Source organism: Sciurus carolinensis, chromosome 2 (genome assembly GCF_902686445.1).
Source record: "Sciurus carolinensis chromosome 2, mSciCar1.2, whole genome shotgun sequence".
In the NCBI taxonomy this organism is placed as follows: Eukaryota; Metazoa; Chordata; class Mammalia; order Rodentia; family Sciuridae; genus Sciurus; species Sciurus carolinensis.
In genome coordinates, this window is record NC_062214.1 from 101,914,767 (window position 1) to 101,933,056 (window position 18,290).

General features: G+C 39.6%; 1 protein-coding gene and 1 pseudogene across 1 annotated transcript in view; one reads left to right on the forward strand and one right to left on the reverse strand.

Annotated features, from left to right (window-relative positions):
* Tmod3 (tropomodulin 3) overlaps positions 1-11,654 on the reverse strand; it is an 81,483-nt gene extending 69,829 nt beyond the window's left edge. The window contains exon 1 of the mRNA XM_047542081.1: positions 11,481-11,654. The gene's annotated coding sequence lies outside the window, so the exon portion shown is untranslated. The remainder of the gene's footprint in view (positions 1-11,480) is intronic.
* A 4,183-nt stretch (positions 11,655-15,837) lies between these two features.
* Positions 15,838-16,711, forward strand: LOC124976378 (40S ribosomal protein SA-like; annotated as a pseudogene).
* Positions 16,712-18,290: the final 1,579 nt, after the last annotated feature.

Sequence of the window (18,290 nt, forward strand, 5' to 3'; positions counted from 1 at the left end):
GGATTACAGGAGTGTGCCACAAAGGCGGGTTTTATTTTTTATTTGGAAACAGGATCTTGTTAAGTTGGTCAGGGCCTTATTTTGTTGAGGCTGGTCTCAACCCTGCCTTGGTCTCCTGAGTTTCAGGGATTATAGGTTGGTGCCAGCACTCGGTGAGACACATGTATTTTTTCATTATGAACCTGCTAGGTGCAGGACAGATACCAAAAAGGCATCTAGTCATTTCCTTCTGACCTTTGGTATCAGAGTAAGCAAGTTCTGGGATAACCAAATCCAAACCTGGTTGTCTGGGACCACTCTTACCCCAGCCCCTATAAAGTATACAGTCCTTAACAATACCCCATCTCTCAGCTGTTTGGTACAGCAGTCATTCCCAATCCAAACAGGGAAAGATTAAATCTAATCTAGGAATCCAGAAAGCTAGGAGACATGATTTAAGTTTGGAGATCACGAATCATCAAATCTGAAAGTAGCACTATAACAAGCCAAAGTCACATTTAAAATTAAGTCAGAGAGGGAAGCATAAGCCATGAGAAAGTAGTGTCAATCTGCAGTGAAGAGAAAGGAGCTGGACTGGACTGGGTAGGAGGGAAGAGGGAGGCAGGCAGTCACTAGCCTCAGGCCCAAGATTTAAGAGGGCTCAACAAACTCAGTAATCAAAATAAATTATACTGTAATGTACACTATTTTTAAAAATCAAAATTAACATCTTGGAATGGAGTAGAGGCAGAGAAAGGAGCCAAAAAGAATCTATGCAAGCCACAGGGAGAGGGAGGATGGGGTTTTCCAAGTGCCTGTTCTGGGTTCCAGTTGTAGTTCATTTCAGGGAGCTCAGTGGCCTTAACAATAATAATCCACTACAACTCGCAACTCTAACACTATAGCAAGCTAGTTTGAGTGTTTTTTTGTTCCTTGATTAATATATTCTACTTGGGAAAAACGAAACATGCACATAAAGTTATTTTAAAAAATCAAGGCAATATATAATTAGCTGTCAAAGGTACTGGCAATTACAGCAACATAAGTTCAGAGATCAGAGATCACTGTGGGTGGTCAGAGAAAGAGATTTAGCTAGATGAGGGTGGGAAGGGGAATAAGTACATACTAAGCAAGGAGATCAAAGCATAGACTAAAGGGGAGGGTGTTGGAAGGGGAGACAGGGGAAGGAGAAGTAAAGGAAGAGTGATCTTCATACACCCTGTTTTAGGGACAAAAATCAGTACACCTTCATACTTTATTGCCTCCAACCCTCAGATCACACTGCTCATTACAACTGAAATATCCTTTTGCCTCTTTTTTCATATATATATTTTTTTTTATTGTAAACAAATGGGATACGTTGTTTCTGTATTTGTACATGGAGTCAAGGCATACCATTTGTGTAATCATAAATTTACATAGGGTAATGCTGTTTGATTTCTTTTCTCATATTCTAATCTTTTTATATTCATCAGGGACCAGGTCAAATAACATTTCTTTAAAGAGACTTCCCTGGTATCTTACTCAAAGAAGCAGACTAGACCTAAGGTTGGAGAAGGAGGGGGAAGATGGAGGGGAAAGGGGAGAGGGAATAAGAGAAAGAAGCTGGTAGTGGTGGTTCCCTCTGAGGAATGAGGGAAAGCTAAGGGACTGAATGCAGTAGTAAGAGCTATTCTCTGGAGAAGAGCACAAACCACATTCACAAATTCACTTAGGATGCACGCCCATGTCTTCTGAGGTAAGTAAGATCCTCAACAAGGAACTGCACAAAAGGCCTTACAAAGGTGAAACCACACAACTCCATCTCAAGTCATTTCCGTGTATGGTTCTGGGATTTTCTCCAAGAATCACAGGAAAACAACAAAAACAAAAATGAAGGAAGGTTGACTATGAAATAATCACACACTTAACCAATAGTTCCCAAATTAGGCCTGCCCCCTTTCCCTCAGCAGATCTAGCCTCCGCCCAGCTGGGCATAGTTAAGAGGAAAACAAAGGAAGGCAAGGAATGTATTTCAGTGGTAAAGTGCTTTCCTAACATGAGTGAGGCCCTGGGTTTGTTTTTTGCACACACAAAACACACACACCAACAACAAACAAAAAACCCAAAACAAAAAACTAATGTGAGTTAATAAGAGCCCACCACTATTGAAAATAAATCCTGGAGTCATATCAAATCTTGCCATTCTGAATATAAACCTGACATGATTCATAAATTTGAGGGGTTGGTATACATAGAGAGGGAATGTTCCTCAACAACTACTCATTATAAATTTAATTTACCACATCCAGGAAACCAAAATATTTTGTTGGTTATAATTTCCCATATGGAAATCCCCAGTGTGTAATTATTAATAATAATTTCTGTTCAAAGGAATTGCTATAAAATAGGTTAAGAAGCTACAAAAACCTTATCTACACGTCTATATACATATAGAATAATAATACTTATCAGACAATTGCTACTGGTTAAAAAATAGTAAGAGCTCTTAAGAAGAGTTTTTAAACATCAAGAGAATATACTTTAAATACCAACTTGTCATCACACTGTTATCACCCTTGTCCACTCAGCCTTCATTATCTCCCAGTTTACTATAATTTTCATCCATTTTCTCATACATATTTCAGGAATCGTATTCCCTTGACTATCCTTATAGTGACATTAGAGCTTAGATATGAAACTACTTGTAAAGGGTAATCACTGTGTATCAGTTACCTTAGTTTGTGAGTTTGTCTTAATGTGTTTGTGTTCCTTTTTTAGTGAGTACATGTAGGTTTTTGACAATACATTCCTAAGGGAATGTATATCTTTACAGGTCAAAGAGGGTGCACATCTGTGTAGGAATCTTGACAGTACTTCAGTAATACAACAAATTATTAAGAGTTCAAGGGTGAAAGAAATCAGCCACCAAAGACAACATATTATAGGATTCCATTTATATGAAATGTCCAGATTAGGCAAATTCATAGACACAGTATATTATTGGTTGTCTAGGATTAGGAGGAAGTAGGTAGTAACTGCTAATGAATAAGGGTTTTTTTTTTAATCTTTTTTTTTTTTTTCTTTTTGGGAACTGGGGGTTGAACCCAGGGCTTTGTGAATGCAAGGCAGACGCTCTGCCACTGAGCTACATCCCTGCCCTGTATATATTTTTTAATTTGCTATTTTTAGATATACATGACAGTAGAGTGTATTTTGACATATTTTACATACATGGAATGTAACTTATTCAAATTAGGATCCCATTCTTGTGGTTACACATGATGTGGAGTTTCATTGGTTTATGTATTCATATATGAACACAGAAAAGTCATGTCTGATTCATTCAACTGTCTTTCGTATTCCCATCCTCTCTCCCTTCCCTTCATTCAAAGAAGGGATTTCTTTATGGTGTAATAAAGATGTTCTAAAATGTATGGTGTAGACGGGTGCAGTGGTGCATACCTGTAATTCCAGCAACTCAGGAGGCTGAGGCAGGAGGATAACAAGTTCAAGGCCAGTTTCAGCAACTTAGTGAGGCCCTAAGTAACTCAGCAAAACCCTGTTTCAAAATAAAACATAAAAAGGGCTGGGGATGCGGTTCAGTGGTTAAGCACCTCTGGGTTCAATCCTCAATACAAAAAATAAAAAATAAAAGTTAAATAAATAAATGGATGGTGCACAACTCTGTGAGTGTACTAGAATCTACTGAATTACACACTCTAAATAGTGTGAATTATATGGTATGAGAATTATATTTCAATAAAGTTGCTATATATTAGAGAATAAAAATGAATAAGGACACAAAAGTTGTCCTCTATTTTCATAGAAGGGAGCCCTGTGTTTGATATCTTAGCTATTTTCTGCTGTTGCTGCTGCTGCTGCTGCTTTTTTTTGGAGGGGGGAGGGGCAGGTACTGGCAAGTGAACTCATGGATACTTTACCACAGAGCCATATCCCCAGTCTTTTTAAACATTTTTTGACACAGGATCTCAATAAGTTGTGAGGCTGGTTTTGAACCTGTGATCCTCCTGCCTCAGCATCCCAAGCCACTGGGATTACAGGTATGCACTAGGGTGCCCAGCTTCTGCTTCTATTTTAGTTGAGCTCTGGGATTCAAGGTTCCCCACTAGTAAGTCCCCTAGTCATCTTTTCTCAAGCTGTAATCTTTGTCTTTACTAACAAGCGTGATGCACAGAAAGGAGACAACATTCACTAGTCATAACTCAGTCTCCTAACAAAACATAATATGTACACTATGATTACAATCTTATCAAAATATGTCTGTGAGTAAATAAGGTCCTATAGGGAATGAGGACAAATGAAAATACTTAATTCATTTTCCATCATCCCAAATATGGAACACGTATAAAAATTTAAATATAGTATATAATTATATAATATACAATGTAATCATACAATAACAATGTATTAATAAGTTCCATATTATGATTTCCAACCTATTTTAATGTACCTGCATCAATTTCATTGAAATAGTTGAAGAATTGAAAACTTGGGACTCAATGGGCTAAATTAATGAGGTGGGGTGACATTCTTCGAAAAATGTTATTTTATTATGTCATCAGTAAATAAAACCTAGAAGAAAAAATTAATAAGCCTGTCTTCTTAGAAATTATACCAAGACATAAAGGATTGGAATAGACAACAGAATAAAAAGATAAAAATACACAGGTTATATATATTTACCTCTATACCAACCAAGGCAATAAATAAAAAAATATAGTGCTCTCTATAGCATGCTCTATTTAGAGTTCTAATGATGTTTCTCTGGACTTGAATCTTTCTTCCTTCCCCAATCTGCCTATAAAGTAAGGTGCAAAGGCTGATAAATGAAATGGTCCCCATTAACTCAACCCACAGTCAAGCCATTTGAAAATTAAAATTCACACTAGCATTATTACAGCAGAAAATATATGGCAACTAGTCCTGAACCTATCTCAGTTTAGTGGTAATTGGGAAGAGGTACATAGAAGTACTTTTAGGATCCAGAGCCTTAAGAAACTGGCAACATGGGGTTGGAGCTATAGCTCAGTGGTACAGTGCTTGCCTAACATGTATGAGGAACTGGGTTCAATCCTCGGCACCACATTAAATAAATAAATAAATAAATAAATAAAGGTGTTGTGTCCATCTTCTTCATTAAAAAAGAAAAAAGAAACTGACAACATAAGCACAGATAAAATACAAAATACATCCTTAACTATCAGGAAAATGTAAATCAAAACCACAATGAAGTACCACTTTACATTCATTAATGTCACTAAATGAAAAGAGGCTGAAACTGGACGATCACTTGAGTCCAGGAGTTGGAGGTCAGCCTGGGTGACACAGTAAAAACTGTTCTCAAAACAAAAAAAAAAAAAAAAAATAGAAAAAATGGGGCTGGGGAGATAGCTCAGCTGGTAGAGTGCTTGCCTCAGAAGCACAAGGCCCTGAGTTCGATCCCCAATACCACAAAAAAAAAAAAAAAATAGAAAAAATTGTTTATATTTCAAAAAATAAAACAGCTGGCTATACTCAAAATATGGTGCAAATGGAACTTTTGTAAGGGTTTCAAACATGTTAAACAAATGCTCTACCACTGAGCTATGTTCCCTGGCCCAACAGTTTTTTTTTTTTTTTTTTTTTTTTTAACTAAAGTTAAACAGACATGTACCCAGTAACTCAGTAATTTCACTCCTAGGTATTTTTCCACAGAAATGTAAATATGTGTCCACAAGCGACTTATAAAAGAATATTCATAAAAATCTTATCTATAATAGCCCAACCCTGGGAATAACGACATGTCCATCAAGAAGAAAACACAGGGGCTGAGGTTGTGGCTCAGTGGTAGAGCACTTGCCTAGCAAGTATAAGGCACTGGGTTTGATTCTCCGCACCACATATACATAAACGAATAAAATAAAGGTCCATCAACAACTAAAAAAAAAATTTAAAAAAAAAAAAAGAAGAAAATATAAGGGGCTGCAATTGCGGCTCAGTGGTAGAGTGCTTGTCTAACATGTGAGAGGCATTGGGTTCGATCCTTAGCACCACATAACAATAAATAAAATAAAGGTACTGTGTCCATCTACAGCTAAAAAATTTTTTAAAAAGAAGAAAATATAAGCCAGGAACAGAGGCACACACCTGTAATTCCAGGGGCTCTGAAGGTTAATGAAGGAAAATCCAAGTTCAAGGCCAGTCTATACAATTTAGTAAGAACCTGTCTTTTTTTTTTTTTTTTTTTTTTTTTTAAGAACCTGTCTTAATAAATTTAAAAAGGGTTGGGGATATAGCTCAATGGTAAAGTATCCCTGGATTCAATCTCCATAGTACCACAAAAAAAAGGTAGGAGGAGGAAAAGGAAGGGGAAGAGGAAGAAATATATAAGTAAATTGGGACATAATCATACTATGGAAAACTATTCAGCAATTAAGAAGAATAACAGATACACATAACAGATAAATTTCAAAAACAGGGCTGGGGAGATAGCTCAGCTGGTAGAGTGCTTGCCTTGCAAGCTTAAGGCCCTGAGTTCGATCCCCAGTACCACAAAAAAAAAAAAAAAAAAAAAAAAAAAAAAAAAAAAAATTCAAAAACAAATGTTACAAGAAACCATCATTAAAAGAACATACTGTATGATTCCATTTATGTGAAGTCTGTGACTAGACAAAATAAATATACTGTGTCTGAAATCTAGTCAGAAAGTGGTTGCTTTAGAGAAGGGAGGGTGAAGATGGGTGTGGTGGCACATACCTGTGATCTCGGCAACTCTGGAGGTCGAGGCAGAAGGATCACAAATTTGAGGCCAGCCTGTGCTATTTAGTGATGCTGTTTCAAAAGAAAAAGAGCTGGGAATGTAACTCAGTGGTACAGTGCCTCTGGTTAGATTCCCAGTACTGGGAGGAAAAAGAGAGAGAGGGAAGGAAGGAGCTCAAGGGAAGTCTCCAGGGTGGTTTTTTTTAAAACAAGGTTCCTACCTTGTGGTGATGGTGTTTTGTTTTGTGTCCCTCTCTCCCGATCCACCACACACACACAAGGAATTGAATTCAAGACCCTGAGCATGCTAAGCAAGTGCTCTACTACTAAGCTACACCCCCAGTCCTCTACCTTGTTTTGGCAGAAGCTACAGTGTATAAAATTATCAGATCTCAGGATGGGGTAACAGCTCAGTGGTAGAGCGCTTGCCTAGCGCACATGGGGCACTGGGTTCAAACCTCAGTACCACATAAAATAAAAGTATTGTGTCTATCTAAGTAATTATCAGATCTCCCAGAAGGGATATTTAATACTTCAATAGCTATTACAAAGTATGGACTGGGGATAAAGGACAATGATAAAGCATTTAACTGGCATGCACAGGGCCCTGGGTTTGAGACTTGGCACATGAAAGAAAAATAATTTTTAAAAAGTAAAAATATAGAGTAGTACTCCCATTTTAAAATATAGGTTAAAAATTTTATTTCAAATGAAATTCTAGAATACCACACAGGCACTTTCAATTATTTGCCACTCTGAATTATTCACACCTCTATTCCTTCATTCCTATAGAAATTAATCGAGTACAGATGCAGATAATAAGAATGTATGTTTAATAGCAAATTGGATTTGGTTCTTTACAATTTTAACATGTACCTAATGAACCATTGTAAGTTTAGTGGAATTTTCTGTTTTCTATACCACTTTCCTCTCAATATGATTTTTCACTTGTGATTTTAAAGGATCTGACAGAAAACTGAAAAGATAGACATATAAATCCAAATGTCATCATGGAAGGTCAACAGCCAGGGACAGTGCTTTAGCCACTATCACAGGCTAGAGAATAATGCCCTCAACTAATCTAATCGAGACAACCCATGCATATTACACTTTAAGAGTCACTAAATATGAAGAATAATTTGCCAGTTAATTTCATTTTTAAAAGATAATAACACAGCCTAAATAACAATAGCCATGTATATAAAACTGACATGGAAAACCTGTTAAAAATCCTTTTCTCTCCTGGTATATTGGAATCTTTCCCCTTCCTTTGCTGGTTTCTGCTAGGTATATTTTTATCCCAACTGCCTCTCACCTTCCTTGTTATACTGCTCAGATCTAACTGATTTTCAAGTACTCAGCTCATTTCAGGTTCCAAATTAAATGTACAAAATTATACTGTACTGTGTATATTTATGTCATATATACTAACAGTATATAGAGGAGGTAGCCTGAAGGAACAGAGATGATTAGTAAATGGAAAAGACTGACTTCATTTGATCCCTAACCACACATACAACCAGAAAAGATCTCTCCTGAACGAACACCTACCACATTTTTGTACTCCCTACAAATGGCTCCTACAAGTGCTTTGGACTATAAACAAGTATACATACCTAATCTCCCCCTGCCCCCGAAAGAAAAGTAAACTCCCAGACAGGAATCGTGTGTGTATAAATAAAATTACATATTACATATTCATATATATAATGTTTTATATTATATATACACATGTATATTATATATAGTAGTTATATATACACATATATGTATAAAATTATATGTATTATACAAACACATACACACATTCATCAGGAACCTAAGACAGTGTCTGACAGAATGGGGTAAAACACAGTTGAATTGGTGAAGTACTAAATTAATGTGAATGAAAACAACTGAGGGTGCAAGACAAGGAGAGGGGAAAAGAGCTGAGAATAAAGAAAGAAGGGAAGTGGCACAAGAGAAGGAAAAAGGACAAAGATTGAACAAATAACTTCACAATGGCAATTGGTTTTATCAGAATGAATAATTTTTAAACACTGAGTTGGAAAAGTCATGGATATGTTCCTAATATAGTTATCAGCACCAATCTTTAAATTATCATTATAAACACCTCAAAATATCTTTAAAATTATCTCACCATTCTGATATTCAAAGTATGGTCTCTAGCAGCATCACATATCAAATATACAGATTCTAGGGCCCCACTTCAATACTACATAATCCTGGATGATTTTATGCATTCTAAAGTTTGAAAAACACCATTACACCATTAAGATCCTTTCTCTTGTATTGAACCTGTCTTTTATTTAACTGGGCCAGAAGATGAGAGCTGAATAGAATCTTTTTTTTTTTTTAAGCAGTGCTGGGATCAAACCCAGGACCTCATGCATGCTAAACAAGCGCTCTACAACTGACTTACAGTCTCAGTCCCTCCAAAAACCTCTGCTTAGAGTGAAATCAATAATTGTAATGGAATTTGACCTATATGTAGTTACCTTCAGGTAAAGTTATAAATTACAGAGTAACGCAGTCTATTAGTCTCCCGCAAAAATTAAAGAAAATGAGCAGTAGGTCAGTAGCATCCTCAAGAACTAAATTTTATTCCTTCATGCCTATGTACAGGGCTTGGAATGATACATGTGGCCAATGTTTCCTGAATTAATTAAATAAATGAATTTTTAAATATCAAAAAAGGCTGGGAAGTGCTGGACTCGGTGGCACACACCAGTAATCTTAGCACATCATGAGGCTAAGACAGGAGGATGGCAAGTTCGAGGTCAATCTCAACAATTTAGCGAGGCCCTGAGTAATTTAGTGAGACCAGTCTCAAAGTAAAAAACAAAAAGGGCTGGGGATGTAGCTCAGTGGTAAAGGGCCCCAGGATTAAATTTTTGGTAAAAAAACAAAAACAAAAATGAAAAAACCTGAATACACTTGTGGGGTCATTTGACTGAAAACTCATTTTTTTTTTTTTTTTGGGTGCTGGGGATCGAACCCAGGGCCGTGTGCTTGCAAGGCAAGCACTCTACCAACTGAGCTATCTCCCCAGCCCCCTGAAAACTCATTTTATAGATGAGCAAATTGGGTGTAATGGTGCAAACCTATAATCCCAGCAGATTGGGAAGCTGAGGTGGGAGGATCACAAGTCCAAAATCAGCCTCAGCAATTTAGCAAAACCCTAAGCAATGTAGCCAGACCCTGTATCAAAATAAAAAATTTTTGAAAAACAAAAAAAAGGGCTGGGGATGTTAGCTCGGTGCTTGAGCACCCTGCGTTTAAACCCTGGTACCAAAATAAATAAAGAAAGAAAGAAAGAAAGAAAGAAAGAAAGATAGATGAACAAGCTAAAAATCCTGAAGGATGCTAAAGCGAGAATGCTACAAAAGCTAGAATGTACAGAACTCACATTTTAATTCCCTTTTTGTTCCTCTGGAAGGACTGTGTTAAGGGATACTAACTATTTTAATGACTGTGGGCTTGTAAAGAAGTAAAAGGTGCTTAGAATTCCAACTAGTGGGACAAACCCATAAGAGACTGGGAAGGCTGAGGCTGGAGGATCTCAAGTTGGAGGCCAGTTTGGGCAATTTAGTGAGACCCCTTATCAAAATAGAAAATAAAAAAGGGCTGGGGATGTAGCCCAGTGGTAAAGTGCCCCTGATTCAATCTCCAGTATATGTGTGTTGGCAGGGAGGTTTGTAGGGCTAGGAAGAAACAAACAAGAGTGAGCCTGGGCAAAACTTTTTCTGAGTCTAATAAAAATTTTTGACAGGTCAATTAATTAATCAATTTAATCTGCCAAAAAATTAATCTGAAGGGTTCTCAGAAAAAGAAACATGAGCTGCCAATGCATAAAAACGTTACAATCCAGGGGAGACTGCACATAAGTAATTTAAATCTCCACAGGCTTATTTCCTGTTTAAGTGTGACCTCCTGGGATAAGTTTTACTGAGTGTTCATTACCAGATGACTTTTGGTTTTAAGACAAATCAAGGACAAGTTGGAAGGGTTATTCTTAACTAAACATTACAAAAAAAAAAAAAAAAAAGAAAGAAAGAAAAAATAAAGACATTGCGCGGCTGTTTCCCATTTGTTTGTAAATCAGAATGCAGGCTTGGGGAGGAAATACATCAACTTCTGTAAGCAAAAATATAACGATTCAGTCACGTCCTCAAAACAAACCAGCACACGAACTTCACAGCCGGACCCAGCTGTGTTGCACAGGAGCCAGGAATTCATTCTAAGACAGAACAGATCAAAACTGAGATGCAAGACGTGCCAGATTTCAATCACAAAAGGGTGTGCCCTAAGTCTGTCTGATTTTTGTTTTTCCTCCAACTTTCGACAAGCAATTTTTGAATAAGTCTTGGGGAGAAAACCCTTCAAAATTTCTAGTCCCCAAGTCACGCCCAGATGGGGAGAGAGGGAAGGGCAGGCACCGTGCGGCCCGCGCCGGCTCCGCGGGAGAAGGGGCCGGTCCCCAAGCGAAGGAGGCCGGGCCGGGAGTGATTCATCAGCTACTCGGGCTTAGCGCGCCTCAACCGGCGGGCGACGCCCAGCGCACCCCACGATCCTACTGCGGCCAGCTGCTTAGAAGCAGTCCCCAGCGTCCCTCTGCTCCCCGAGAGGGATACGTAGGGAAGGAAACTGGAGACCGGCGGCTGGAAAACACAACCTCTCCCTCTTCAGCCACCATGGCCGGTGCAACTCCCTGCCGCGCCCGCAGACGGACTTCCTGGAAAGCACCGGGCTGACCTTACCTGACAGGCGTCCGCTGGCGCCGCCAACCTCCTTCACGAACCCGCAGTAACTTCCTCCACACGCCGCTGTTGGATTTTCAGCAGCCGCCAGTCGGCCTGCGCCAGACTCCCTGGAAGTTGCTGGACCCACCCGCCTAAGGCTCCCCCAACTCGACCGCGCTGTCGGTGCGGCTGGTTCCCCTTCGCCAGCGACGCGCGTGCGCACTCCAGGTTCGCGGGGCATCCTGGGAGTTGTAGTTCGAGCGAGAAAGGCGAGACTCTGCGCAGATCCTGGTCTTTTTACAATGGGTCAGGGGTTGGAAACCACTGCGGCCACCAGAGCGTACCCCAGCGTGAGACAATGCCTCCACTCGCGGAAATAGCAACCCTCGACCCTCTGGAAGCTAGAAATCTCATCTATAGACTCTTTAGTAATAGACTTCCTTTTTACTTTGACTTTTCATGGCAGGGCTTCTATTGTACCCTTGGTTACTAATGCAAAGACGTGACACCAGTTCTTTAAACTTGTCATAAAAGATTGATAGAAAAGTAAACAAAACAAATAGAAGCTGAGGCCTGAAAGGGTCATAAGTCTGACATGTCACCTCAAGGGCATGGTGACCCTAATGGTATCCTTAGGCTTGCGAATAAGGATAATGTCACAGCCGTGCCCCTATCTTCCTGGGCAGTTTCTGCCCATTCCCATCCTCCCATTCCAGCTTCAAGTTATACACCAGGCGGTGGGGTTGGGCTGAAGTGGGTGAGAGTAAGAAGCACAGAAGCGACTGTTCAAAGTAGAGGACTGGGGTGGACAATACCTACTTCAGGAGTGGACAATCCCCAAGAGTAATGCTCAGTTTCCATACACCTTTCAAGAATGCAACCAAAGAAGAGAACCGAAGTCGCTGCACCAGGTACATTCCAGGTCCACCCAGTGTATGGGAGTTGCCTAATGGTTAAATTTCTTCCTGGCATCGACTTCTCCTGAGAACAGGGTTCACCCTAGGTTAATTAAACGCTCTGGAATTTCATGCAACTGGCACCCACTAATTTCAGCAATGAAGATCACTGATCATTTTGCTTTTTAAGGAAAAACCCTGGTAACATGTAAATACTCATGGAAGACTCCACGTTCAGTCTTGTAGCCATTGCATCTTATTTTCTATAGCATCTTAACATAAATCAGTTTTTCAAACATCCTTGGTGATAACAGCTCTCTGAAAGTAACTTCCTACAAGGTTCAGGTTCAACTAATATTTATTAAATACTTAACATGTACCAGCAGGGTACCAGTATCTATAGCCTCTCATCAAATCCTCAAAACAATCCTATAAAGAATAAATTAGTATCCTCCATTTCTGCAAATGAAAAAACTAACTCAAAGAAAGTTAAATAATTTCCAAAGTCACTTAGCCAGTAATCAATTGTAGATCCAGAAATGAAGCACAGGTATTCTGATTTAAATTCTAGCATGCCTTGCACTGCTGATCAAACTGATATGTCTCCAAAATCTCATCAAATCATTTTAAGTAAGATAATCTGTGTCCATGTTCAAAAAATATGAAAAAAAAATTCTCTAATATATTCCTGGGAAAATGGTATTCCGAATGGATGTGATGAATGTCTGAAATCCTTTGATAATTCTAGATTTCACTCTAAGTTAGTATTCAAACTTATTCTGTTTTACCAGCAAGTCTGCTGTAAATTCCTACTACATGTCTGGGACACCACTCCTGGGGAAACTGACACAATCAAGAGTTTTAAGAAGCAAAGCAGCTGGTCATGGTGGTACATGCCTGTAATCCTAATGATTTGGGAGGCTGATGCAGGAGGATTGCAAGTTCAAGGTCAGCCTCAGCAATTTAGCAAGGCCTTAAGCAATTTAGTCTCAAAATAAAAAATAAAAAGGACTGGGGATACAACTCAGTGGTAGAGCACCCGTGGGTTCAATCCCCAGTATCACACACAGACACACACACACACACACACACACACACACACACACAAAAGAAGCATCAGCAAAGCAGAAGGTGTTGACCTTCCCGATATGGTTTATTCTAAGACAGGCTTTCAGGCTGGGGTTGAGGCTCAGTAGAAGAGTACTTACGTAGCACATGTGATGCACTGGGTTCAATCTTCAGCACCACATATAAATAAAATAAAGGTCCACTGACAACTTAAAAAAAAAAAAAAAAAAAAATATATATATATATATATATATATAAAGAAAAAGGACTTCCCTCTGCAATATGGCTTCTTTTGCTTTGGTCAGAGAGGGATTTTTTTTTTTTTTTTTTTTTTTTTTTTTTTTTGGGTACTGGGGATTGAACTCAGGGGCACTCAACCACTGAGTCACATCCCCAAGCCCTATGTTGTATTTTATTTAACAACAGGATCTCAATGAGATGCTTAATGTCTCACTATTGTTGAGGCTGACTTTGAACTCGCAATGCTCCTGGCTCGGCCTCCTGAGCCGCTGGGATTACAGGCCTGCGCCACTGCTCCCAACTGAGAGAGAGGGATTTTAATTCAGTGTCTTACTGATTTAATCTATGACACTTTTCTGACTGACTTCCAAAAGAGGTGTTGGGTGTAAGTTAAGTGTATTTTCTCTTTTAGTCACATATCTTGAATTCTTCCTAACAAATTCTGCATTTCATTTTAGTCCTTTTTCTGTAGTCTATGTGGTGATGGATTTTCTTTGGACAAATGTTATCATATTTTAATCACACTCCCCTCAACCCACATACATTAAATACCACAGAAGGGCCAGAGGTGTTAAGAATAACATCCTAATATTGGATAAAGCTGTAAAAAAATACAACCCTCCTCACTACTCCCACTCCCTAACTGCAATCTACTCAGTATGTCAGCAACCAGAATATTTTTTAAACAGATCAAATACTGTCAACCTTCTGCTCTAAACCATTCATGGTCTCCGTCACATTTAGAATAAAATCCAAAGTTACCATCCCATAAGTCCTCATGTGATTGTTTTATTTCCTACCACATGCTCTCCATCACTTGTCTCTAGTCACACTGGCTTCCCTCAAGTTTCTCAATCCTTCCAAGTATATTCCTACCTCAAGGTCTTTGCTCTACATGAGAAGATGCTATTCCTCTTGGATATAGCTGGTGCCCTCACTTCAATGCAGGTTCCACTCAAATGTCACCGCCGGAGGGCCTTCTCTGATCACCTACTCTGTATTCTCACCTTTCCTCACTTAATTGTCCTTCTCTTATTACTACCTCACATCATATTGCTTGTTTACTTAATGTAAGCTGAACAAAGATGTGTTCTTTTTTAAAATTTTTAGTTGTAGATGGACACAATACTTTATTTTTTATTCGTATGTGGTGCTGAGGGGATTGAACCCAGTGCTTCACATATGCTAGGCAAGTGCTCTACCACTGAGCCCCAACCCCAGCCCCAGATGTGTTTTTTATCCCTTAATCCCTAGCATCTACTGTACTGCCTGTCACCAGTAGAAATTCAATAAATACTTGCAAATAAATAAATATAGAAACCTTCTTTCCCTCCTGCTCTAATCTTGGGATACAGAACCAGAAGGTTCACTTGTAAATGCCAGTCAGCCAACATCCTAATGCAGATGTAACACCAACAGCAAGAATTTGGCCACACCCAAGCCCCAGTGAAACTCACCCCAAAATGGAGACAGAGCTCTTGTTTTTAAAGGACTGTATTTCTTGAGTTTCCCACTGTAAAGTGATAGTTAGAAAACACAATTCCTGAAGAAGAAAAAGAAAAACCTGAAATTTTTATTTACACAAATAAGTGAAAAGATAAGTCCTCTAAATGCCATTGATACATTGAAACACTGTTCCCAAATATTTGCTTTCCAGAGAAACAGGCATCCCTCCCCACTGCTGTGTAACTTGACGCACTGCCCTTTAGGCATTTTCAGGTTTGGCTATGTCATAGTGATAGATTTTTTCCTTCTTTATTTTAGACAAATGTCTTATTGTAATCTCAAATTTTGATTTAGCCAACGAAATGTGAGTGGAGGTGACAGTAGGATCATTCTGAGTGAAAACTTTAAGAGTGATTGCTGGGCAAGGCACGGTGGCACCTGCCTGTAATCCTAGCAGCTCGGGAGACTGAGGCAGGAGGATGGAGAGTTCAAAGCCAGCTTCAGCAACTTAGTGAGGCCCTACGCAACTCAATGAGACCCTGTCTCCAAATAAAATAGAAAAGAGGACTGGGGATGTGTCTCAGTCATTGAATGCCCCTCAGTTCAGTACCTGGTACCAAAAAAAAAAAAAAAAAAGAATTCTGGTCTTTTGTGCTACCCAGAGAGAGGTCCCTATGGTGATGTTGCTCTTGATTCCCATCATAACTTAAAGGGACACTCTCACAATGTCTGGAACCCTTGATGTCCTGCAATGAAAGGGGAGAATATCCTCAAATTCCTTGCAGAAGATACCCACTTGGGTGGCACCAACCTTGATTTCCAGATGAAAGAGTATATCTACAAAAGGGAAATCAGTGGTATATACTTCATAAATCTGAAGAAGACCTGGGAGAAGCTTCTGCTGGCAGCCTATGCCATTGTTGCCAATGAAAATCCTGCTGACATCAGTGTCATATCCTCCAGGAATACTGGCCAGCTGGCTGTGCTGAATTTGCCCACTGCCACTCCTACTGGTGCTTCAGTCCTAGAATTACACTAATTAGATCCAGGCAGCCTTATGGAAGCCACATCATCTCACAGTTACTGATTCCAGGGCTGACCACAGCTTCTCATAGAACATCATATGTCAACCTGCCTACCATTGCTGTATGTGGACAGATTCTCCTCTGCACTATGTGGACATTGCCATTCTGCACAACAACAAGGGTGCTCACTCTGTGGGTCTGATGTGGCAGATGCTGGCCCAAGAAATTCTGCTCTGTGACATGTTTAGTGAACACCCATGGGAGGTCATGCCTGAGCTCTACTCCTACAGAAATCCTGCAGAGACTGAAAAGGAAGAGCAGGTCATTGCTGGAAAAGCTGTGACTAAGGAGGAATTTCATGGTACATGTACTGTTTCAGCTCCTGAGTTCACTGCTACTCAGCCTGAGGTCACAGACCAGTCTGGTTGTGTGCAAGGTGCCCTCTATGCCTGTTCAGCAGTTCTCTGCTAAAGATCTGAGCATTGAACTAGTCCACAGCTCCTATAGTTTAGTCCATGGAGCAGGTAGGAACAACCACCAAGTGGACTTGAGCTGTTCTTCTGCCAACACTTAAGCAAAATGGAAATAAGGTAATGGAAAATGAACGCCAATTTCTTAAAAACAACAACAACAACAACAACAAAAACCAACAAAACCAATTACTGTTCCTTGCTAGGGACTTGTTCTTTCCCTACACCAAGAGACAGATGTGTTTTCAACAGAGGCTAGTCCTTCTGCCTGAGTCCTAGAATAAGAAGGTATGGTGAGTCAAATCTTCAACCAAATACAGGAGTTGACATTATAATGTAAGAAAAAGCCAATGGAAATTAGATTTGTTTGTTACCTACTTTACTCTTACAGTGCCTGATCAGAGAATGGTGATACTCTGAAATAGAAGTGGTACGGTACCCACCCCTGCACTTCTCACTTCAAATAACAGAAAACAGTTGAAGTTTAATGTACAAAAGAGAACACATTTGAGACTTTTAGGTAAAATATTTGAATAAGAACAGAGGATGGTTCTTACTTGTGTTAGACAACTTTTTGTCAGGGTGACTAAAATACCTGAGAAAAACAACTTAAAGGAGGAAAGTTTTTGGCTCACAATTTCAAGAGGTTTCAGTCCATGGTCAGCTGGCTCCTGGTCAGCTGGCTCCATTGCTCTGGGCCTAAGAAATGCAGAACATCATGGAGAAAAGCTGCTTACCTCATGGGGACCAGGAAGTGTGGGGGGGGTGGGGGGGTGGGTGTGTATGTGGAGGAGGCAGATGGAAACAGAAAGACGAGAAGGGGGAGGGGAGGAGCCTGGGGACAAGACATAATCCCCAGGGGCATGCCTCCAAAGACCCAATTCCTTCAACTAGGTCCCACCTCCTACAGTTTCCACCCCTCTCCATAGTCCATTCGGCCAGGATGGATAATCCTTTGATGAGGTCAGTGCCCACATGAGTCAACCACCTCCTAAAAGCCCCAGTTCTGAACATTGCTCTATTGGGGCCCAAGCTTTCAACATATGAGCCTTGGGGGGATATTCCTGATCCAAATCATAGCATAGTTTTCAGGGTTTTGTTAAGTGATTGATAGATCAAATGACACTTAACTCTACCTAATGTACTACAAGCCCTAATTAGTGTTATCTTAAAACTGCCAGCCAGAAAACTCATAAAGCATGTGTCACACTGAATCATCATAAGGAAATTAATGCCAGTGGCGATTTTCTTGTTATCAAATGGTTCCTTCAGGAAATAGTTTCCTTGGTATACTTATGTTTTGTTGTTGTTCTTGATGTTGTTTGCAAAAACATGCATTTTATAGGACAGTTGAGAAAACTCAAGCTATAGGCATAAACTTGAAACTATATGGTAAGAGTTTCATTTTGGGGACTTGAAGGTGAAGAGAAAGTTTGGTTAAGACAGAAGACACTGAGGCTGGGATTGTGGCTCAGTGGTAGAGCACTTGCCTGGCAGTGTGAGGCACTGGGTTCAATTCTTAGCACGGCATATAAATAAATAAAATAAAGGTTGACATTGACAACTTAAAAAAGAAGACAAACAAACCAAAAAGACAGAAGACACCATGTCTGGGTATGCAATTTTATAGAAAGGATTCAAACAATCTCTATAACCTGAAATGCCCTTCTCTGTCACCCCATC